The sequence below is a fragment of the Ursus americanus genome, chromosome 27 (assembly GCF_024610735.1).
Source record: "Ursus americanus isolate L20-20 chromosome 27, mUrsAme1.1.p, whole genome shotgun sequence".
NCBI lineage: Eukaryota > Metazoa > Chordata > Mammalia > Carnivora > Ursidae > Ursus > Ursus americanus.
This window is the reverse complement of record NC_142153.1, coordinates 32,901,585-32,925,571: the sequence shown is the minus strand read 5'-3', so window position 1 is coordinate 32,925,571 and position 23,987 is coordinate 32,901,585. Positions and strand designations below refer to the sequence as shown.

At 35.9% G+C, this 23,987-nt stretch overlaps 1 long non-coding RNA gene across 1 annotated transcript in view; it reads right to left on the bottom strand.

Annotated features, from left to right (window-relative positions):
- LOC123802603 (uncharacterized) overlaps positions 1 to 23,987 on the bottom strand; it is a 263,437-nt gene that overhangs the window by 234,314 nt on the left and 5,136 nt on the right. Inside the window, exon 3 of the long non-coding RNA XR_006782583.2 lies at positions 19,389 to 19,504. This is a non-coding gene — a long non-coding RNA (uncharacterized LOC123802603). The remainder of the gene's footprint in view (positions 1 to 19,388; positions 19,505 to 23,987) is intronic.

Below are 23,987 nucleotides of genomic sequence, written 5' to 3'. Positions count from 1 at the left end.
TCACATTTTTCAAGCATGAAGAGACATGGAAAATACTTTTTTCTTGATAAAAAATGTTACATTTCTAAGGTAAAGTACTATTCCAAAGTGATGCAAAATAATGTATTTATCTAATTTTATAAAAAATAAATGTGATAGCTATTCATGACTCTTGCACTGTATGTATTATTTCACTACTGGAATAAATCATGACCCAAATCTGGTGTATGGTATACAATTTTAACTCAATGCCACACTTTAGATCAAAAGCAATTTTATATACCCTCCTTTGGAAGAAACTTCCTCTAGGAGTTAAACCCTCTTCATCATACAGACTCTCCTGTTTCACTACTAGAACTGCATCACCCTAATTTCCTCAGCCTTGTGTATTTTTCTAAAATTTTGACAGCTGGTTGAGTGCCAGACGTTTGCTAGTGGAGAAGCTCTTAAAGATGAATTGCTTCCTTTCTCTTCTTGTAAGCTGTCTGAGGACTGTGACCAGATCACGTTGGAAATGGTCATCTGATGAGAATATTTACAAGCACATATGCTGTAACCTCTTATCCACTTGGGAAGATGCCCATTTCACTGAGTGGCCAGTTTCTTTACGCTTGCTCCCGGCGGTTTGAGTACTATTGCATTGTCATTTTAAAAATTACTGTTACCCGGCTGCACTTAGGTTCTCAATGTCCTGGAGAGATTATTTTCTGTACTTCTGGCTGTGTCATTCATCCACACCTCACAACAACTACATTAAACCTATATCACAATTCTCAAGCTTTCTACCCATCGCTAGCACACATCTTCCACCCCTCGGGCCTCCTGTCTTGCAATAAAAGAAATAGAGCCCAACAGGTATGAATCCCTTTAACTTTCTGAATCTAGTCTTATTCACATCTGCTTTACAGTCTAAGTTTCTTATTTCCAGTTTTAGAAGCAAAGATGTTGCTCCTTCTACCCCCAACGGGAGGGTTTATGTCCCTCTGCTTTTGTCTCCTCCCATCTAGTCATGGAGTCCAGCAATTTTTAGTTAAACAAACATTTCCAGTGTGTATCATGTACAAGACTTTGAATTCAAGGTTATGAATACAAAGATGAAGGCCACTGGGCTGGACAACAGATGAGCTAACAGTTGATTCTAAGACACTTTGGTAGCTTCTGTCCTGAGGCGTATAACATACAGTATTATCAAGGCTGCAGGCTTGTTGGAAAAGGCTTATGAGGAATCAATAATTCGTTGAAATTTAAACAGGCAATGAGAATTTGCTGTCTGACAGGCAAGAGTAAGCAACTTTTTCTTTCCCTAGAAGTCCTGCCATAAATTAAACAATTAGCTTTCTTAAACTATTTTCCAACTTTATTTGAGCCCACAGTCCTTTCTACACAGCACAGATTAGTCCAAAGAGAAGATATATGGAGATATTATAACTCTGTTAGGTAAACACAGAGGCTCTTCCTAAGATTCCTTGAGAGAATCATACCAAGTCTGGCTCCTTCTAAAATATCCATTATACTCAACATTTGTTACTTTTTTTTAACTTAGAAGAAAAAAAGAGAACAAAAAAAAATAGTTACTTTTTAAAATTCATTTTTAAAAATGTATTAAAAATGTCTTACTTCACTATCCTTTTGTCTCTGATGTGGTTCCTATAGGGCTCTGTCATGATACAGAAGCTCAGAGGTCAAATCCTAGTCCAGACTATTATTTCTTCTTCCTGGACCATGGTTTAGTTCATTTTTAGTGTTACCAAAACTAAAAGAAATCAATCTCAATCCCCTTTGGCAAAATAAAAATATTTTTTGACAAGATAATTTGATATATTTTTATTTTATTAGTTGTATTTTATTTCTTTGTCTATTCTATTAAAATATTTTGAATCTTTTCATTCCCTTGCTCAGAAGCATTTGCAGAAGTCACTCAGAGGCCACTGTTCTTCCACTCTGTGTAAATAAGGTCTCCCAGAGGCAAGCATAGAGAGAAGAAAGCCTTGAAAACCAGTGAAGAGAAGACCAAATGATTTCTCCCAAGCATGAAGAGGTCTGAAGTGAGCATGTCTCACGTACAGTTCTGTGGTAGACAGAAAAAGGGAGATAGAGAAGTGGTTGAAGAGGACCGTGTGCTGTATCCAGGAGACCTGGACCCTAGGCACTAGGACTTTGGCCATTCCAGAGATTCAAGGGCCTCGAGAGAGGTACAGAAGTAGCTATAATAAATCACCTGACTGCAAGTTATGAACAACACTAGTTACAAGATGGCTGCAAATTATTTTAAAATACTTCTGTCCAGACAGTATAATAAGCATGAGCATGTTAAAGGTAGGCCCTAGATGCAGTTAATTACTCCATTCAGGAATGAATAGGTCAGTAATCCTGTTAGAATGCAAGGCTGCTAGAATGCTATTAGGAAGCCAAATTCCAGTCAAGGTAACTATAAGTGTTTCCATCATTTTTATCTTTGAAAAACACCAGAGACCTTAATAACTATCTTAATGAATTTTTTAAAATGGATTTCCATTGGTAAAATTAGAGTTCTGTTAATCAGCATAATTATAGCTGGGTTCTCTTTTGGCGAAATGAGCATTTAAAATATGTAGATCTAAAATATTTTAGAAAGAAAGACAACTATCATATGATTTCTCTCATCTATGGAACATAAGAACTAGGATGATCGGTAGGGGAAGAAAGGGATAAAGAAAGGGGGGGGTAATCAGAAGGGGGAATGAAACATGAGAGACTATGGACTATGAGAAACAAACTGAGAGCCTCAGAGGGGAGGGGGGGTGGGGGAATGGGACAGACTGGTGATGGGTAGTAAGGAGGGCACGTATTGCATGGTGCACTGGGTGTTGTATGCAACTAATGAATCATCGAGCTTTACATCGGAAACCGGGGATGTACTGTATGGTGACTAACATAATATAATAAATCATTAAAAAAATAAAAAATTAAAAAATTAAAATAAAAAAATAAAATAGTTTAGAAAATATCTTACCCTGAATGAGGAGGGTCTGAGACTCTAATTCAAGTCTTATAGTCTGTAACCACAGGAAGGGAACTCAAGGCATGATTACTAAGTGGTTTTGTATTAAGTCAGTGAGTTGGAGAATTCTGACTATTGGGGCAATGACCTTCCTCTAGAACACTGGAGTCTTGTCTCAGTAATACTTACGCAAGATGAGACTGGATCACTTACATGGATAGAGAGTTGGCACTTCATCAAAGATTATAAAACAGTTTATGTGAACTATTTTTTCTTGTCTAAAAAAGTTAATATGGGTGTGTACGTCTGGCAAACTTCATCTGAGACTTGCTTATATGCTTTATCAAGTCTGTGGGGGAGTTGCTGACCCTCACCTATACAAAATTTTGGTTGCTACCACTTGATCCACAGTATGTAAACAACTGGCTTAGGTCAATTAACAACTGGTCACATGTTTGGGGTTTTTTTCTCCCCTGAAAAGAAGTCTTCGTTTGTCCCTTGTCAATTCTAGAGGACCCTGTCATGGCTGTCTTCAAGGGGCAGATGGTGGGAGAGTTTTTTGGGACTCATCTACACATTTAGGTGTACTCATCTAACAGCTTCATTAAAGGAAGCCACTTTTCCTTGCCTACTGGCCTATCAGCCTAGTTCTTGGAATTGGATAGTGCCTAGGATTGTTATTTCAAATGCCAGTCATAAGGTTTAGATGGCAGTATTCTATGTTTGCAAATATGCATTGATAGTAGTGTTCCAAATCTGGTAAGGTAACTGGGATGCAGGGCACAGGAGGCAGATCCCACAACAGCTACAGGCTCCCATATCTCTGGAGCTAGGAAAAAACCATTCCCCTTCCTATGAGGGAAAACAATTTCTGAGTGGAAAAGAAAATAAATATGTAACTATGAGTATATGAATAAGTGGTTCCTAATAGGATAGGTAGACAATTTCAGAAAATAGCAGATGGCTGGTATGGTAGGCAAAATTCTAAGGTGGCTCCAATAAATGCCAGCCCCCCTAAATACCTTCTTCTAATTATATACACACAAATGCAGGTATTGCTATGAAGGGATTTTACAGATGTAATTATGGTTCCCAGTAAAGTTGACTCTATTTTTCTAACGATTTATTTATTATTTGAGAGAGAGGAAAAGAGAGCACGTGCATGAGCAGGGGTGGAGGGAGGAAGTGGGGGTGCTGAGGCAGAGAATCTTCAAGCAGACTCCCTGCTGAGTGCTGAGCTGGGCAAGAGGCTTGATCCCAGGACCCTGAGATCATGACCTGAACCAAAACCAAGAGTTGGACACTTAACCACCTGAGCCACCCAGGCACCTTCCAATTGTTTGACTTTAAAGTAGAGATTATACAGGAGGGCCTATTAAAACATTATATAAGGAGGTCGTAAATTAGCTGTCTTGTAGCTGAACACACTGGCATCAAAGGTCTTCAAATAAGAGGACTATTACGAGATTCTGGAGATTGTCCCAGTAAACCCCGGATTAATCACAGCAACTACTTACTTACTCACTGACCCAATAAATGTATTTAATGTCTAGAATGAAATAAAAATTAACTATAACATACAATGAATTCATAAGAAATGTACAATTCTATTTTTACTACTAGCCTGGTTATAGGATGAGGTTGCTTCTTTATCATTCACTGAAGATACGATTTAAAAGAGGGTAAGATGTCTCAATAAAATCTAATAAATTACATTCAAAACAATTTATGAGTTACCTAAATAGCTGTTTCTAGGATTAGCCCGTTCCTGATTGTTCAGAGAAAAATTTTCCATTAGCCTCTTGTGTCTCTGCACATTTTACAAGCAAGGCACTAACTGCCCTTTCGTCTCCGACTAGCTTTTCAAAAATGTGTGTGCAGTCATCAGCCTTGAAAAACAGAGCGTCTCCATTTAGAGCAAAGGGCAGATTTTCTCTCTGTTCAGTGTAATAAAGATAATCCTTTCTTCCAGAACAAAGGGCAGGTTTCCTTCTGCCCACTGTAATGTGTAGGCGCATATGTTCTCAGCTGCGATGCAAATGCACTACACATGTAGCAGACACAGACTGATCTGCATCACCCCCAGGTAATTTGGGGAGCTAGGAGTACCAACACAAATGCACTAGACTCGTGCTGCTTTTGTATAATAACTTGCCTCAAGTCCAAGAGTCTCATGACTTTAGCCAGCATCAGTGAAACTGTGGCAGAATAAATGGTTAATTATAGCTTAAAATCTCACATCCTTCGAAGTCCTTGACACTGATTAACTTATAAACGCAACTGACTCATGGCATGCTGTAGGTGTTTCCTAGCTTATAAAAAAAAGAGGTTTTGATAAAAGAAACTAACTAATGTGTTTTTCCTCATTGATTTATATAAAATATGTAATGACTTTTCTACATCAATTTCTAGATGAATGATCTATTTTTTAAAATTAAAATGCATACTTTTATAATCTTCAAAACCTTAACAGAATATTATCTTCTTAAGTCACTTGGTATTTGGCTTCAATCACTTCTCTCACTTTTAATCAACACGAAGAAGAAGAATGAAAGAATGTTATTTGCTCATTTATTTTTAGTGCCAAAATTTTGGGGTTGAAAAAGACATACCTTTTCAAAACTGACCTTGTTGGTTAATTACAAAAATAAAGTATTCTTCCTAATTTTTCTTACTAAGTGCTCTATCGCTCCTTACAAGAATATTATTAATTTTCTCAAGACTTACTGTAGGAAAGTTGTCTCAGAACATTAATGAAAGTGAGAACAAATATGATACAAACTGTGATTTTAAGCAGATACTCTATTCGATGGCTCAGTTCAGTCAGTTTAGCCATGAACTGATCTTTGTAGGTGTAAACACGTTTATTCTACATATAAATTTTTTAAAAATCCTATGTCGGGGCACCTGGGTGGCTCGGTTGGTTAAGTGTCTGGCTCTTGATTTCAGCTTAGGTCACGATCTCAGGTGCGTCAGATGGAGCCCATGTAGTGCCATGCTCAGTGAGGAGCCTGCTTCTCTCTCCCTCTCCCTCTGTGCCTCCCCACTTTCTCTCTCAAATAAATAAATAAGTCCTTTTAAAAAATAAAAATAAAAATCCTAAGTCAGAAATGGATTGTCATGAAGTTGATGACGCTGTAGACATAATAGCTTCAGAACTATTTACTGTATTGAGTCTGGAGCAATGTGGTCAGTTGGTGGTGTATATATGTACTTAGTCCTTCTCTGGAACCAGTTAATGCTGCTAAAAAGCTGGGGAATTGCTTTCAGTGCCAGCTCTGCAATACCTATAGTGTTAAATAACCAGTTCTTTTCTTTTGGTTTGCTTTGTTTTGCCTTCTGAATTGCTCATTACTGAGTCCCCTGGCAACTCTAAAATATAATGGTCTGGGGGAGTTTTTAAGGACAAGAAAAACATAAAAACATTTCACCTTTTCAACTAAGTTGAGAAACATCCTAATAGCTCAGTGTAGGTTATATGATATAGACCATAACCTGTGAAGTCACGCAGGTTTGTTTTTGTTTACTGGTTTTGTTTTATGTTTTAGAAGGCAGTCTTCTGAAAAAAAAAAGAGAGAGAGAGAGAGAGAGTGGGGAGACACAGAGACAGAGAGAGATGGGGGAGGAAAATTACACTTTCTGGAAAGCAAGTATTATTACCTTCTAAAATCATGATAGGTTTCTCCTTTAGCAGACACTTGGTCACTGTTACAGGTGCTTTACTTGCTAGAGAAGATTGATATTGTCCCTGAAAATCTGGGACCTCACCACTGCAGATGTATATTACTGATACCATCAGCATTCCATTTATTGGTCATAGAATAAGCTGTTACCCTTTAGGAAATTTGTAATTAAACTTTTTCTTTTACATCCTTGATAATCCCTAGAAGACTGTGGATTATGGAGAAATGATCAATTATTGAATAAAATATTCCATTGGTTTTAAATTCTCTAGAGTCTTAGGAATAGCCCTTTCTTCCACAGCCTGAAAAAGATGTATAAACCTATAAGAAAAGTGGTACTCTTTGGAGCAGATAGTCTGAAGGAGGTGGAGAAGGTCTGTCAGCTGTAAAGACTTCAAATCCTTTTCTGCCTTTTTTTTTTTTTCCAGGGTGAGGAGATGATGATGAGTAAATGAACTATTAGCACATAAGACTTATCATGGCATCTTTTACAGCTCTGGGGAGTTTGAGCCTTCATCACTGTCTTATTCCACCCTTCTTTTACAGCAAGGAGGAGAAGGACGTTTTTGGAAATAAGCTACCAGAGTATTTCTTTTATAGGAACTCCAAACTATGAATTCCCATCAATCACTCGGGTGTGGTGCTAATGAGGTCAAGTCTATGAATTCAGGCTCACCTGAGCCAGTTATTTGGCAGCAGATCACCTCACTATTTGTCACTAGAAACTTTGTTAAAAATTGCAATTTTTGAATTTAAATTTAAAAAAAAATGTGATTTTTCATTTACTTAGTAGTTTAACTATATTTGTGGTTACCCATTGTCTCCCATTATGCATGGTCACGATAGTATAATAGTGATGGCGGTAACCATGATCCCAACTACATGGGATTTATTTTATATATTTATGTATGTATTTATTTTATTTTGAGAGAGAGAGTACATGAGCAGTGGGAGGGGCATGGGTAGAGGGAGAAAGAGAATCTCAAGCAGACTCTGTGCTGAGAGCGGAGCCCAATGGGGGGCTCAATCTCACGGACCCTGAGATCATGACCTGAGCTGAAATCAAGAGTCGGTCACTTAACAGACTGGACCACCCAGGCGCCCCCAACTACATGGAACTTATAATGAGGGAGAAAGAAGCAAATGAGCATGCAAACAAAATAATGGGCAGCTGAGCTAGAAATAATTTAGTAAACAAACAAAATGATATGACAGAGGATAATGAAGAGGGATACCTGGACCTACATAAGACAGAATAACCTGAGAAGTCCTTTCTAGGGAGTCTATGTTTAAGTTGAAACTTCAAGGATGTGAAGGACGCAGCTATGGGAAGAGCAGGATATTGTAGGGAAGTGTGTTCCAGGCAGGGAAAAAGAGCTTGCTGTGTTAAGAGAAATTAAAAGGGGGACAAGGTGACTTCCATGGGTTGAGCATAAAAGGAAGTGAATTGAAATGACGTTGGAGAGGGGAGCATAAGCCCAATTATCTTGAGTCTAGCAGACCATGAAGAAAGTTTTGGAATTTAAGTTCAATAAGGAAACTGATGGACCTTTAAGTAGACCCTCTGTGCTAAAAGGATGAGTACTAAGAGTAGAAGTCAGAAGTCACAGGAGACTGCTGTTGATGTATACTTATCGACCCCCATGGATCTTCTCTCCACCATTTTTCACACTCTCCCAGGCCCTGGGGGTTGACTATAAGATCTGCAACACCCAGGAGCATCCCCTTCCTTACAGCTTCCAGTTCTACTTGGCCAAAGGAGAATGTGGGCAGGAAATGAGAGAGGGGGAGAAGAGTAAGATCAAGGCATTTATTCCCTCGCTTATTCTCTACTAGGCTGCCACACCTGGCTATGGCCCTCTATTGGAGGCCAATGTACCTGCCCTATGACCCTCATCACTCAACTCCCCGTCCAGGTTCCAATAATACGTTCTCAACATTTGTCCCCTTGTTACTAGTCTTGGGGTACTGTACTGTCCCTTGTTGTCTGTGTATAAACCCTACCATAGCTTTGCAAATAATCCCTTTAGTTCAATTCCTTGCTCCAATTACAAAGCACGAATGTCCCACATTTCTAAGCAGAAACCTATATCCCCAGTCTATTACAGTATTTCAGGCAAGAGATAACGATGTCATGGTCCGAGAGAGAGGTTCTGAAGATAGAGTTAGATTGATCTGAGAATGCATTTTGGAGTTAGAATCATAGGATTTGTTGAAAGACATGAAGTGAGATGCCAGAAAAGGGAGGACAAATCCAGGATGATTCCATCTGACTGGATGATTCCATCTGAAACAAGTGAGTCAATGGTAATAGCACTTGCTTCTAAGGGAAAACTGGAAGTGGAGTAAGTTTGGAATATAGGAAAAGATCAAGAAAATGTCAGTTTAAGGGGCTGTTGAGATATCCATGTAAGTATACATCCCAGTTAAATAAATAACCTGGGATTTCAGAGGAGGTCAGGACTATAAGTTTTGAATTCTTCACCTCGACAGTGGTATCCAAAGCCTCATGACTGATTGCAGTCAGAGAGAAGGCTGAGATCTGATTGCTGGGTCAAGGAGAAAAGATGACACCAGCAACTGAGAATAAGGAGTAGCCAGTGAGGTTTCGCGAGAAAGGTTATCATGAAAGCCCAAAGGAAAAACGTTAGAAGAATGTTAGAATAGGTCAACAGATGCAGGTGGTTTGAATCTGATAAGAATGAACAGTATTCATTGGATTTTGTTGGTAATTTTGACATTAGTTTCTGTTGCATATTTTGACCAGACTGCAGTAATTTAAAGAGGGACTAGGGAAAAGGAAGTAGAAATATCATTTGCAAGTAATGCTCTTGGTAAATTTATGAAAGCGAGGAAAGAAGTGGACAGTTGGTATGTGAGAAAAAAGGATGATTCTTTTTGTTGTTTTTTAAGATGGGATAAGTTTGAATGAGGATGATTTCAGAATACCTAAGGAGGAACTCATGCTGACAGAGAAGCAAAGAGATGAGTAGCAAAATCTTTGAAAAGTTGAGAGAGATCTAGAGCAGGAGAGGAGGGAATGGCCTTTTTTTTAAAAGTAATTAAAAAAAAAACTGGGGGCGCCTTGGTGGCTCAGTCGGTTAAGCAGCTGCCTTCAGCTCAGGTCATGATCCCAGGGTCCTGGGATCAAGCCCAACATGGGGCTCCCTGCTCAGCGGAGAGCCTGCTTCTCCCTCTCCCTCTGCCTGCCGCTCTGCCTACTTGTGCTTTCGCTCTGTCAAATAAATAAATAAATAAATAAATAAATAAATAAATAAATAAGAATCTTTTTAAAAAAGAATCTTTTAAAAAATTATTTGTCCAAAGCACATAGGGCAATTTTCAGATATTATAGTAAAGAGAATTACATAGTATATGTCTTAAAACAACCATTACCATAAAGTTACGAAATGATGGGATGAACAACAAAGAGTCCACAGGAGCAATGATCAGAAGACATTTTCTTTTTCTGCAAGTGCAGTATGATCTTAGAATTGATATATAGCACTAGGAAAGCTACATTTGTTGTTCCATGCCCTTCCCTAAGCAATAAAACAAATAACATTAATTTTTCCTTAGTGTTCCAAGGCACAGATATCCACAAAGCATTACATGTTTTCAATAATTGTGCTATGTTCCTCATTCCAACTTTTACTACTTCATTTTTCTATCTGCACCATTTAGTTTTACATTTATCTCAGAGCATACTCTAATTTTATTTTAAAAAGCGCTCAAAAAAGCTGCAAAAGAAAAAGGCAGCATAACACAAATATTGTTTTAAACGGCTATCTCAACATCAAAAAATTCAAAGAGCCTTTCTTGATACGAATACGTTATTGAGAGAGAAGAACTGGTCTCCAATGGGGAGACTTCAACCCGAAAGTGGTATGAAGCTCAGGGGCATGTCTTTACAGGCGGGCTTATTAAGTGACGATGAGGAAGTTATCAAACCTGTACAATGATTGGCGCTTATTACAAAGGGAGTTTCCAGACAGCAGGAGATTGGTTAAAAGTGATTATCTTGTATCATTTTCGGGAGACAACTTAGGTTTCCTTTACAATTATTAGAGGCATTTGCAAGAAATAACCTAAATTAGATCTCACATTCATGAAATAAGTTAGATTAAGTTTTGTTTATGTGGCTCAACTGGTTTTGCCTGCTTGAGAAATTTTCGAGTTTGGTCTCCATCTTTTTTTGTTTGAATATTTATAAATTAAAGCTTATTGACATGACCAACTATTTACTCTTTCTAATGGCCATTTTGCTAAAAAAGTGGACCCCAAATTTTGTTTCCCAAATGTTTGTTTTCTGTAGTATCAATTACTTTGTATCTCATCTTTGGAAAAAATATCAAATATCCATAAGCAGGCTGTTTGAAATTTCATAATCCCAATCAGTGTGATTAAGGAATGAAAATTAACTGAATTTGCACTTAAGATGAATGGCGATATACAGATGCAGCTAGATTATACCCTTTCACAAAATAATATATCATAAATTTATCTGACATCTTTGGAAAGTATTTTCTGAGGTCATTTTCCAGCAGCATAGCACAGGTGAGGGAATACAGACCTGGAGGCAGGTGATCTGGATTTAAATCCCAATTGCCACACCTATGAATCATATAATAATAGACCAATAAAAATACTCAAATCAAAATATTGTTTAAAGTACTAAAAGAAATCATGTAACAAAAAATAGCACAGTTTTCAGCCCGTAAGTGCTTTATTTTCATTTTCCTTAGCCTCTATTTCCAGCTTCTAGTTTTTTTTTTAATTACTTTTTTTTTATTCTGGTAAAAAACACAACATAAAATTTGTCATCTTAACCATTTTTAAGTGCACACTTCATTAATGTTAATAGTAGTGTTAGGATTAATCACATCATTGTGAAACAGATCTCCAGAACTGTTATATCCTACAAGTTTGAAATGCTACACCCATTAAACAAGAATGGCCCTTACCCCGTCCCCCTCCCCCCACTCCCAGGTAACTGCCATAAATTTGTATAAATTTGACTACTTTAGAAACCTCATATGTGGAATCACATAGTACTTATGTTTTTTTGACTGATAACTTTACTTAGAATCATGTGTTGAAGATTTATTCATGTTGTACCATGTTATAGGATTTCCTTTCTTCTTAAGGCTAGATTATACTCTGTTGTATATATATTCCACATTTTGTTATGCATTCATCCATCAATGGATATTTGGGTTGCTCTCCCCTCTTGGCTATTGTAAATAGTGCTGCTATGAACACAGGTGTGCAGATACCTTTTTGAAACTCTGTTTTCAATTCTTTGGGATACATGGACAGAAGTGGCATTGTTGGATCATATGGTAGTTCTATTATCAATTCTTTAAGGGGCCTCGATACTGTTCCCCATTGCAGTTGAACCATTTTAAAATCCCATCCATCAGAGCACAAGGATTCCATTTTCTCCATATCCTCACCAATACTTCTTATTTTCTGTTTTGTTCTACAATAGCCATCCTAATGGATATGAGGTGATAACCTCATGTAGTTTTCATTATATCTATCTGATGATCACTGATGCTGGATATCTCTCCATATCCTTGCTGGCTGTTCATATATCTTTGGAGAAATGTTTTTGCCTATTTTTAAGTGGTTTATTTGATTTTTTGTTGTTGTTGAGTTGTAGGTCTTCTTTATATATTCTAAATGTTAACCTCTTATTAGATATATAATTTGCAAATATTTTCTCCCATTCTGTAGGCTGCCTTCAATTCTATTGATTGCTTCCTTTTAATGTACAAAAATTCTTAAGTTTGATGTAGTCCCACTATTCTATTTTTGCTTTTGTCACCTGTAGTTTTGCTGTCAGATTCAAGATATCATTGCTAAGTTCAATGTTATGAAATTTTCCTCGCATTTTTTTCTTCCAGGCATTTTAGAGTTTTAAGTCTTACATTTTGGTCTTTAGTTCATTTTGAGATTTTTTTGTTTGTTTGTTTATGGCATAAGATAGTGGTCCAACTTCATTCTTTTTCATGCAGATACCCAATTTTCCCAACAAAATCTGTTGAGGAGACTTTCCCCACTGAGGGATCTTAGCACTAATGTCAAAGATCATTTGATCATACACACAAAGATAATTTCATTGCTCTCTATTCTATTCCATTTTTGTGTCTTTAGTACAACAGTTTTTTGTTTACTATAGCTTTATAATATGTGTTGAAATCAAGAAGTATAAGTTCTCCAACTTTATTTCTCTTTATCAAACTTGTTTTGGCTATTTGGGATCCCTTGATATTTCATATAAATTTTAGGATGAATTTTTCTATTTCTGTAAAACATGCCATTGGGATTTTGATAGAGATTACATTAAATCTATAGAATGGAGTACCTGGGTGGCTCAGCCAGTTAAGCGTCTGCCTTTGGCTCAGGTCATGATCCCAGAGTCCTGGGAATGAGCCCTGAATCAGGCTCCTTACCCAGTGGGGAGTCTGATTCTCCCTCTACTCCTCCCCCACCCATCCCCACTGGTGCTTGTCCTCTCTCTCTCTCTCTCACTCTCCCTCTGTCAAATAAATAAATAAAATCTTTAAAAAAATCTATAGATTGCTTTGGGTGGTATGGACATTTTAACAATATTAAGTCTTTCAATCCATATGAGATATCTTTTCATTTATTGTTTCTTTGTAAATTTCTTTCAGTAATGTTTGTAGTTTTCAGTGTACAAGTCTTTCACCTCCTTGGTTAATGATATTCTTAAGTATTTTATTGTTATTAATGCTATTGTAAGTGGGATTATTTTATTTTCCTTATAAGACAGATTGTTGTTAGTGTATAGAAACACAAGTGATTTTGTATGTTGATTTTGTATCCTGAAACTTTGCTGAATCTGTTAATTAGTTCTAACAGTTGTGTGGGTGTGTGGGTGAAATCTTTAGGGTTTTTATTACATAAGATGTTATTTGCGAACAGAAATAATTTCTTCCTTTCCACTTTGGATACCTTTTATTTCTTTTTCTTGCCTAACTGCTCTGGCTAGGACTTCCAATACCATATTGAATAAAAGTGGTCAGAATGGGCATTTTTGCCTTGATTTTTGAGGAAATGCTTTCAGCATTTCACCAGTCAGTATCATGTTAGCTGTGGGCTTTTCATAAATGGCCTTTATTATGTTGAAGTGGTTTCCTTTTGTTCCTAGTTTGTGTTTTTATCATAAAAGGGTGTTGAATCTTGTTAAATGCTTCTTTCTCTGTCAATTCAGAGGATCATATGATTTTTAGCCTTCATTCTGTTAATATGGCACATCACAGGGGTTGATTTTCATATGTTGAACCGTCCTTGCATTCCTAGAATAAATTACACTTTGTCATGTGTCTAATTCCTTTCATGTGCTATTGAATTCTCCTTGTTAGCATTTTGGTGAGGATTTTACATTAATATTCATCAGAAATACTGGTCAGCAGCCTTTTTTATTAGAGTATCTTTGTCTGACTTTGATAACGGGGTAATGTTGGCCTAATAGAATGAATGAGCTTGTTAAGTATTCCTTCTTTTGTTTTTTGGATTGGCGTATTAAGGTGTTTTGGGATTGGCACTAATTCTTCTTTAAATGTTTGGTAGAATTCTCCAGTAAGGCCATCTGATTCAGGACTTTTCTTTGTGGGGATATTATAGATTATTGAATCAAACTCACTACTTGCTATTGATCTGTTCAGATTTTCTATTTCTTCATGACTCAGTCTTGGTAGATTGCATGTTTCTAGGAATTTGTCCATTTCTTCCAGTTTCTCTAATTTGTTGGAGTACAATTGTTCATTGTAGTCCCATAATCCTTTTTATTTCTGTGGCACCAGTTGTAAATGTCTTGTCGTTCATTTTTTTATTTTAGTTATTTGGAGTCTTATCTTTTTCTTAGTCTAGCTAAAGGCTTGTCAATTTTGTTTATCTTTTCAAAAAAACTAATTCTTGGTTTTGTTTTCTATTGTTCTTCTATTCTCTACGTCAGTTATCTCTGTGCTCTAGTCTTATTTCTTTCCTTTTGCTAACGTTGAGGTTAATTTCTTTCTTCTGGTTTCTTGATATGTAAAGTTACGTTGTTGATTTGAGATCTTCTTTTTAAATGTAGCATTTATAGCTATAAACTTCCCCTTTAGCACTGCTTTCAGAGAATCACATAAGTTTTGGTATTTTGTGTTTTCATTTACACTTGTTTCAAGGTATTTTCTAATTTCCCATCTGACCTCCTCTTTGACTTGTTGGTTGTTTTAAGAGTGTATTGTTTAATTTCCACATATTTGTAATTTTTCTAGTTTTCCTTATGCTATTGATTTCTTGTTTTATTCCACTGTCATCCAAAAAAGATGCTTTATATGATTTCAATTTTCTTCAATTTGTTAAGACTTGTTTTGTGTCTTAACATGTGGTCTATCATGAAGAATATGACATCTGCACTTGAGAAGAATGTATATTCTGCTGTTGTTGGGTGGAGTGTTCAGTAAAGTTTAGATGGTCTATAGTGTTGTTCAAGGCTTCCATTTCCTTACTGATTTTCTGTCTGGTTGTGTTACCCATTATAGAAGCCTGCTACTATTATGTTCCTTTCTATTTCTCTCTTCAGTTTTATCAAAGTTTGCTTAAGAGCTCTGAAGTTTGGTGCATAAATATTTATAATTATTATCTTATTGGTGAAGTGACACATTTATCATTATATAATGTCCTTCTTTGTCTCTTATAAAGCTTTTGATTTAAAGTCTAATTTGTCCATATTAGCATAGCTACCCTCCTGCCTTTTATTACCATTCTCATGGAATATCTTTTTCCATCCTTCTACTTTCAACCTATGTATATCTTTATATCTAAAGTGAGTCTCTTATAGATAGCATAGAGTTTAATTCTGTTTTTTTTTCTAATTCATTCAATCTACGTCTTCTGATTGGAGAGTTAATCTATTCACATTTAAAGTAACTACTACCCTTATTGACTTCTTCTGTGTTTCACTGATTTTTTTGCAGTGACATGCTTTCTTCCCTTCTCACTTCCTTGTGTATTTTATAGATAATTTCTTTGTGGTTACTACTGCAATTACATAAAATATCTTAAAGTTATAACATTTTATTTCATACTGTTAACTTCAATCACATACAAAAACTCTATTCATTTGTAGCTCCACCACTCCCAGTTTTTATTACTGCTACCACAAATTTTATCTTAATATATTGTGTATCCATTAACATAAATATATATATGTGTTTTGTTTCTGTCATTTAAATTTTTTGCGCCAAGGTTACAATGGTACAGGTTACTACATTTGTCCACGTCTTTACCTTTACTGGAGAACCTTGTATTTATGTATGGTTTCATGTTTTCCTGTTTACCATCCTTTCATTTTAATTTGATTGACCCATTTTAGCATTTCTTTAGAGCAGGTCTAATGGTGATGAGCTCCCTCAGCTTTTCTTTATCTGAGAAAGACTTAATTTTTACTTTATTTATTTATTTTTTAAAGATTTTATTTATTTATTCGACAGAGATAGAGACAGCCAGTGAGAGAGGGAACACAAGCAGGGGGAGTGGGAGAGGAAGAAGCAGGCTTATAGCGGAGGAGCCTGATGTGGGGCTCGATCCCATAATGCCGGGATCACACCCTGAGCCGAAGGCAGATGCTTAACCGCTGTGCCACTCAGGTGCCCCAATTTTTACTTTATTTTTAAGGGACAGTTTGCTATAGACAGTATTCTTGTTTGACAGTTTTTTCTCTTTCAACATTTTGAATATATCATCCCTCTCTTTTTGCTTGCAAAGTTTCTGCTGAGAAATCCTCTGATAATCATATGGAGGCTTCCTTGCATGTATAAACTTATTCTGGGTACTAATAAATTGTGCTTAATAACTCAAGTTCTGATGAATCAGGTCAGTAGCCCTACTGCATTGGGGCAATAAGTAATAGGAGGCTAGGAACAATGCACTGGAAGTCTTTTGCTTTTATGGATAGAGGCAGAAAATATGGCAGAGATACTTCCCTCTCCCTTTAAGTTTGTTAATTTAAAATGGGATTAGCGTTTTTAGTTTTCAGAGACCATAATTGCTTGGTTTATTGAGGGCCAGTTAACTCATGTGTAAAGGAAGCTTATAAGGTGTTTAAGCAAGGAAGAAATTCTCTACTAGTTATTTAGGTTATTATATTTGCAGCTTTACATTTAATCTATGGCCACCAAATGGAAGTGAAGGCAAGGAAGCTTTAACTTTTACAGATATTTAAATTCCTGAAATTTATGCTGGGTTTATGCAGACTTTATGGCTACAGCACTCTTCTCAAGACCATCAGTACCTTCCAATAACATCACTCTTTGTATTAATCAACCCAGGCAGAAGAGTTTTAAATAGTAACTTGATTAGAAATTGATAGCCTATCAATTCTAATATATTATCTAGATATAACAGAGCTGAAAGTTTTTCTCTCAGGCTAACAGGCTTTTTGATATGCATCACTTTGTTTGAAATAATTAATAAAGTCAGCTCCTCACTGATGATGTGCCAACAGTATGACCACATGGGGGGAATCTACTGTCTTACATTATTTTACCATAAACAAGATAGTTGCTTATGATTATAGATATTGTTGAATTTGTAAATCCCTTAGCAACAGGCTTGTAAGTCGATTGTTTTTATAAAACTGTGGAAACATCTTAACCAACAATGAATTTATATCAATTAGAAATATATTGTGTCCCCACCCCACCCCCAACTTCTAAGATCACTTTGGTCTGCCCAAGATCTAGCTCCAGAAATTTTCATGTTTAATTTTTAGTCATATTTTGGCAAAACAGAGACACTCACATGGTTGCCAAGCTGGGCCAGATGGAAAAGTTGATCTGATGTCATTGCAGCTTGAATATTCTCACTTCCAAGTGTTTTGCTAATCTTCCCTATGTCCCAACCCACTCACTCTCTGCATACAAAATCACACCAGAATGTGTGCCTCTTCATGAAGGACCCTCAAATTGGTAATGCAATCTCCACATGTCAGTGGAGCTTTATTACTGAATGCCCTAGTATAAATACCAGGAATTAATCATGTGAAACAGACCAAAAAAAAAAAAAAATCTTAAGAATGATTCATTCAATTCATATGGCCTGGTAGAGATAAAGAAATTTTAAAATACATTTTAGTAGATTCTTTACCTTTTCATTGACATTGTCCTTTGATAGATACAACTCAAATATCTATAAAGCTTACACACTCAAGTTTGTTTCTGGTATGAAAACTCATTTGGGACTTGTAATGAATTTTAAAACAATAAACATTGAAATAAAAGAAAATATTTCAGCTGAGTATATTATTAAATCACATAAATATATCTGTAGAATTTTGCCAAAGTTCCTTAGAAAATGGATTGAATAATACTTATTACTGTTTTTAGTAAAACTCTCAGAAATATAATTTTCCAAAAGTAAAAATTTCCTTCCCTCTAAAATCTTGGAAAGTTTTTAAAAAGTGATCATTCACAGGCACACTTTAAAGACACATCTTAAAAAATCCATTTTCACTAGATAACTCCCCATAGACTGTATTGACTTTAGAGGGTTTCTGAGTGCTTGCCTTGGAAATGTGTGTCATTGGAGTAGGGATGAATTTAAAAGTCAATACGAGTTTGGAATCTTATGCTAAATTAATTTTATAAAATTTATTTTTTATTTTTCCTGTTAAAAGGTATGACTATCCTTTTCCTTTCCTTTTTCATTTCCATTATTACTAAAAATACTAAACCAGTGATTGTCAGAATTCATTCCCTTCTTGTCATCAAAGCTTTAAGCTTTTATCTATAACTAGCACCACTTCAGATTCTTTTGTAGTAGGTAAGCAAAATATTTAACAGAAGACAAATCTTTCTTTAAGAACAGCCTTATTCAATGTTAGGATCTTTCTCATATATATCTACAGTAGAGTAAAGATATCTTGGATTCTAACTCTAATAGTTAGGATCTGTCAAAATATTTATTTTCCATCATTCTCAATAGAATGGTCTGCCTTCAATGGTTACCACACTTGGGTGTCATTTGGCACACAAGTGACATTTTAAAGATTTATTTTAGAGATAGGAAAAAAAAAGAGAGCCTGTGTATGCACGAGTTGGGGGAGGGGCAGAGGGAGAGAATCTTCAAGCACATTCCCCGCTAAGCATAGAGCCTGATGCAGCGCCAATCACATGACTCATGAGATCACCACCTGAGCCGAAATCAAGAGTCAGTCACTCCACTGACTGAGCCACCCAGGAGCTTCTCAAGATGGCTTTTTCTATCCATTACAATTCATCACGATCTTACAGAACCCATACAATCAAGTAAGTTTATTGGTGGCTCCATTTCTTGTGAAGGGCTTTGCTCTCCAGAGATATAGTATATGTCAAATGTTCTGGTTAGTAAGATAAGAAAATAATCTTGCTCATAAATGAACTAATATTTGTTGAGGACTGTATATATATAACATATATTATATATATATTACTGTATATATATATTATATATATATTATGTATATATTTTACTAAGTATGTTATTGTATACTAAAAATAGATGACAAAAGAATAAAAAATGTTGTCCTGATCCTATTGTAACTTCTTGGCAGGACATACACAAATAAGCAGAGAACAAACTCCTGCCCTAGGGGGCAATACATTCTCAGGCAAGACAGCTGTGGAAAACAACCAAAGAGCAACATGAGACATGATCAAACAATGCTTCTCAGATTTTAATGTGCTTAGACTCACCTTGGAATCTTGTTAAAATGCAGAGTCACGCTGAGTAGATCTGGAATGGAATCTGCACTTCCACACGTCTAAAGTTCTCAGGTGTTCCTGGATGTTGCTGACTCCTGCACATTAGTCTGAGTAGCAAAGAGATAGTAGGCTCCTAAGTAGGCTCTGTCACTAGCCACTGAGCTAGTTAATTCATCCCCCTGGATTTCATCTATCATATGTGGAAGAATGTGATAAATAAAATAAACCCTTCTCTAATGCTCCTTGCAGCTCTAACACTTTGATCTTCTATAAGTTTATATTTATGTATTTTCCCCTTTCTCCTTCAACACTTATTTTCTAAATTCAAAATGTATTTAAAGCAATTCTAACTGGGTTCTTTTAAATAGCAGAAGAGGCAGAAGAGATGATAATCCATCTTGCTTTCTTTTTTTTTTTTTTTAAAGATTTTATTTATTTATTTGACAGAGAGAGAGACAGCTAGCGAGAGAGGGAACACAAGCAGGGGGAGTGGGAGAGGAAGAAGCAGGCTCCTAGCGGAGGAGCCTGATGTGGGGCTCGATCCCAGAACGCCGGGATCACGCCCTGAGCCGAAGACAGGCACTTAACCGCTGTGCCACCCAGATGCCCCTCCATCTTGCTTTCTAAATTAATGGCTCCTCTGCTTCCCCAATGTATCCCACCATTTAAATAATTATTAGGTGATTTTATAAACTTCGTCCTCTTCAAATAATTCATGTATTGTGTACAAATTGTCTTTTGATATTTCCATTTTTATATTTTCCTTTTCTCTACTCCATTCACTTTTCTACAATAAGAAAACAAAAGTTTGAATGTTTTTATCCACCACGTGGATTTCTAATATCCTTTTCTAAACAGGAACTGGCATTCCACAAGGTGTGTAAAAAACCAATACCATGCAGTTTTGAACTCAAAGACAAAAGTTTTTAGTCTAATATTTTACTAGAAATAGTTGTGTCATGAAATCTTGTGTTGAAAATTCTTGGCCACAAAGGTAGAAACATGTAATTCAAGAAGCTCATAAAGATTTTCCTTCTATGTCCCCTCTCCTTTACAGTTGCCTCTCAGGTACTTCTTATCTGCCATCAGTAAGCAACTGTGGTCTACAAGGCATTGAGAATATAGTGAGCAAAGGAAAGCATTGCCATCCATGTTTTGCACACCAATTAAGAGTTGCAAATGTCTTAACAAAGTTCAGTTATAATTGTGAAATTGGCTTTTCCATCTGTTTATATAAATAAAACTGTTAGAGTTGGAAATTTTTAGATTGCCTAACAAAAAGATAAGGTGTTTTTTTTTTTAAAAAAAAACAACAACAAAAAAGACTTGATCTTCCTAAAATAGTACAAGTCTTTCATTTAAGACTTTTAAAATTCTTCTGTTTTTCTGTGAAAATTTATAGAGATAGAAAACAAAATTTATGATCTTCAAGAGCTATCTTTCCATTGGCAAAAAAAAATGAGTGTTTCTTGAATTTTCTACCACCAAAATTATTGTACTTATATTTCTCAAAATATCTGTAGAAAGTAGTACTCTTTAAAATAAAAATATTATCTACATAAAGAAATCCAAACAAATGGTATTGGTTGCTGGCTCACTGGGAGAGACCAAGTGGCTATCAGTTACAAGACCTAACTTATGGAATAAACAGTTCTGGGTCTAGACTTTAATATCTAGATCAGACATCTAAATATCAGTAACAATGGCAGATTTGCCTTTCTAGAGCAGAGGTCTGTTTTCAAATCTTACAGGACCCCAAGAATATAACTGTCCAAAAGAATAAAGTATGTGTTCGGGCATAACTAGTACACTTTCTCTCTCACGGAAGCCATTTGGAACAAATCTCATTATGGTCAGAAAGTTGCTCACTGAGCAGAGAATCAGATGAAGGGAAATTAAGGAATTATTAAATATTTACTGTCTTTTACATCATATCTTGATGGATCTATCACCATAGTATTAAGGAAGGGCCAACAAAGCTGACAAACTACTGAAAGTTGAATAGGTATAATCTAATGCATGGTCCCACAGGTAGTGGAAAAAGAAGGATTAACAAGGAGACAGTTTCACTGCAGTAGGAGGTCATTACGTTCCCCAGGCTAAAGACAGGCAAAAGGAGAAGGCAAATGTATAGAGTCTACTGGGACAGCTGGCCAAAAACTGGAACCACAGTCAGTCTATCCAGTGGGGAAGCTGGTGCCTTGGAAGAGCAACCACTGCCTGAGAGAATATCCTAGGTAGAAAGGGAGTGGGGGGAAATACCCTGAGTTCTCTTTTCCTCTCACCTGCCAATCTCCTGGCAATGCTTTTGAATGGATTCTCATTCCATTTTTTTTCTTTACTTTTTTGGAAGATATTTACTCTATCTCTATTCTTTTGGTGGCTTCTCTAGAAACTTTAACATGCATACTCTACTTATCAAATTCTAAAATTAGTATTTTTTACCCTTTTCCGAAGAGTATGATTATATTCACTACTTCAGGCTTCCAGGTTATTATTTTTATGTAATTTAAGATATTTTTAACCTCACACAACATTGCCATTATTGTTACATACAGGAGTAATAATAATCATAACACACTTACTATGTTCCAGATATTTTCCACATACTTTACTATACTATGTCATGTAATAACCCTTGGGGAAATAGTATTATCATCAGCATTTTATAAAAGAGAAAAGAAGGACTCACTGAGGTTAATTAACTTTCCCTTGATCACACCAATTAAATGCAGAGTCAGGTGTCCAGTGCAGACTGTTGGCTTTAGAGTCCAAGTTTATAATCACTCTGTAGAGCTTCTGCCTATAAATGTTTCCTTAGATGTCCCAACAAATTCACAAATTCCTCAGTTTTGTAATATCTAATGCCTCAGCCCATCTATCTGGAAACATTTTTTCTGTCTAAAATTCCTTTAATGTGGATTTATTGGTGGAAACCTCCGTTTTTGATTATAAAATTCTTTTATGTTTCTTTCATTTTTGAAAAAGAAAATACTGGCTACAGAATTTTAGGCTAACAGTTATTGTCACTTAGCGCATTAAAATCATTATTCCAGTGTGTTTTTGTTTTTTTCTGTAAAGACGTCTTATGTGAGTCTAATTATTGCTCCTTTGTCAATAACTGGAAATTCCCTGTGGTGGCTTTAAATGTTTGGCTTTTTGCCTTTGGTGTTTTTAAATTTTACTATCATGTGCTTTTGTGTAGATTTCATTTGTCATTTTAGTTATTTACATTTATATCATATTTTTTTTAATTTAAAAATCATTAGGCTTCTTGAATCTGGATTTGGCATCTTGCAAATTCTGGGATATTCTCAGCCCTTAAACCTGTAGATAATACCTGCACCCAACTCTACCTAACTTCTCCATCTGAAACTCTTAAGTCTTAAACTTTCTGTGTCTTTAATCTTTCCATCATACTTTCTATCCTTTGATTACTCTGGGTTGAATTCTGCATATTTTCCTCAGTTTTTAAATGTGACTTAATAAAATTCTATTCCTATTTCTAGGAATTCTTTTGATTCTCCCCCTAATCTTCTTGCTTCTTTATGATTATTTTAAAGTTGTTTCTACTTTTATAAAATGCTCATAATTCCCACGGATGGTGTATTTGCAGGCCAGATTTTGCTGTTGGGAATTTCTTCTGGTGTTGTTAATGGTGCCTTCTTTCTTTATATGTTTTTGTGATTTTACTTCACTATGAGGTGCTCTCATAGTACACTTTGTATGTTGCATATGGAAATACTTTGAAGCCTGGGAAGTTTTTCTCCAGAACAGGTTGGCATTTGGTTCTGTAGGTACAGTCCAGGCTCACTAAGCCAAATTTATAGCTTTCGTTTGTGTGTGTGCCACTGGGGGAGTGTGAATTCAGGTTGTCATCCTCTGAGAAGACAGGTTTATCATTACGTGTTCTCAAGGGAATATTTTTCTTCCTTCTGCTCAGGAGAAATAAGACAATGAAGGCATTTCCCTTGAAGTTCTTTGTGGCAGAATGGGGTTATTTCTAGTTTTCCCTCATCTTTGGGCTATGGCCCTTTTGGAGTGTGAGAATTATTGAGGGAGGAGAGTCTGATGACTTCTATCATAAAACTCTACAAAGTATATGAAAACGTGTTTATGCTCACTCAGTTCGGAAAAAAAAATAATTTCAAAACCTCTCTGTGTTCCCACTTTCACTCAGGCCCTGGCCTTAGTACTCCTTCTTTTCTTGCAAACATACAGATACATTCAGAAGATATTTTTCATATTATATATAAAAGATACAGTTGTTTTTCAGAAGCATTAGTCTATCAATATACTCTATCATGTTTATGAAAATGGAAGAGAACATACTTCTCTCAGACACTAATACCAGTTGCATTATAGCCAAAAGAACTATGAGTCAGTCCATGACTGACAAACAATTGTTTCTATTTATTTATAATGTACCCGTGATAAATTGACTTTCAGAGTTTCTCAAATAACTAGCATTTTTATGTATTTCCAACTTATTAAAAGAATGCTTTATCCGTCCATCCTCTTCATCTCCTAATTTACTCATCTTCAAAAAGTCAGATGCAAACTACCCATCTTCAACATACTTGGACAAAT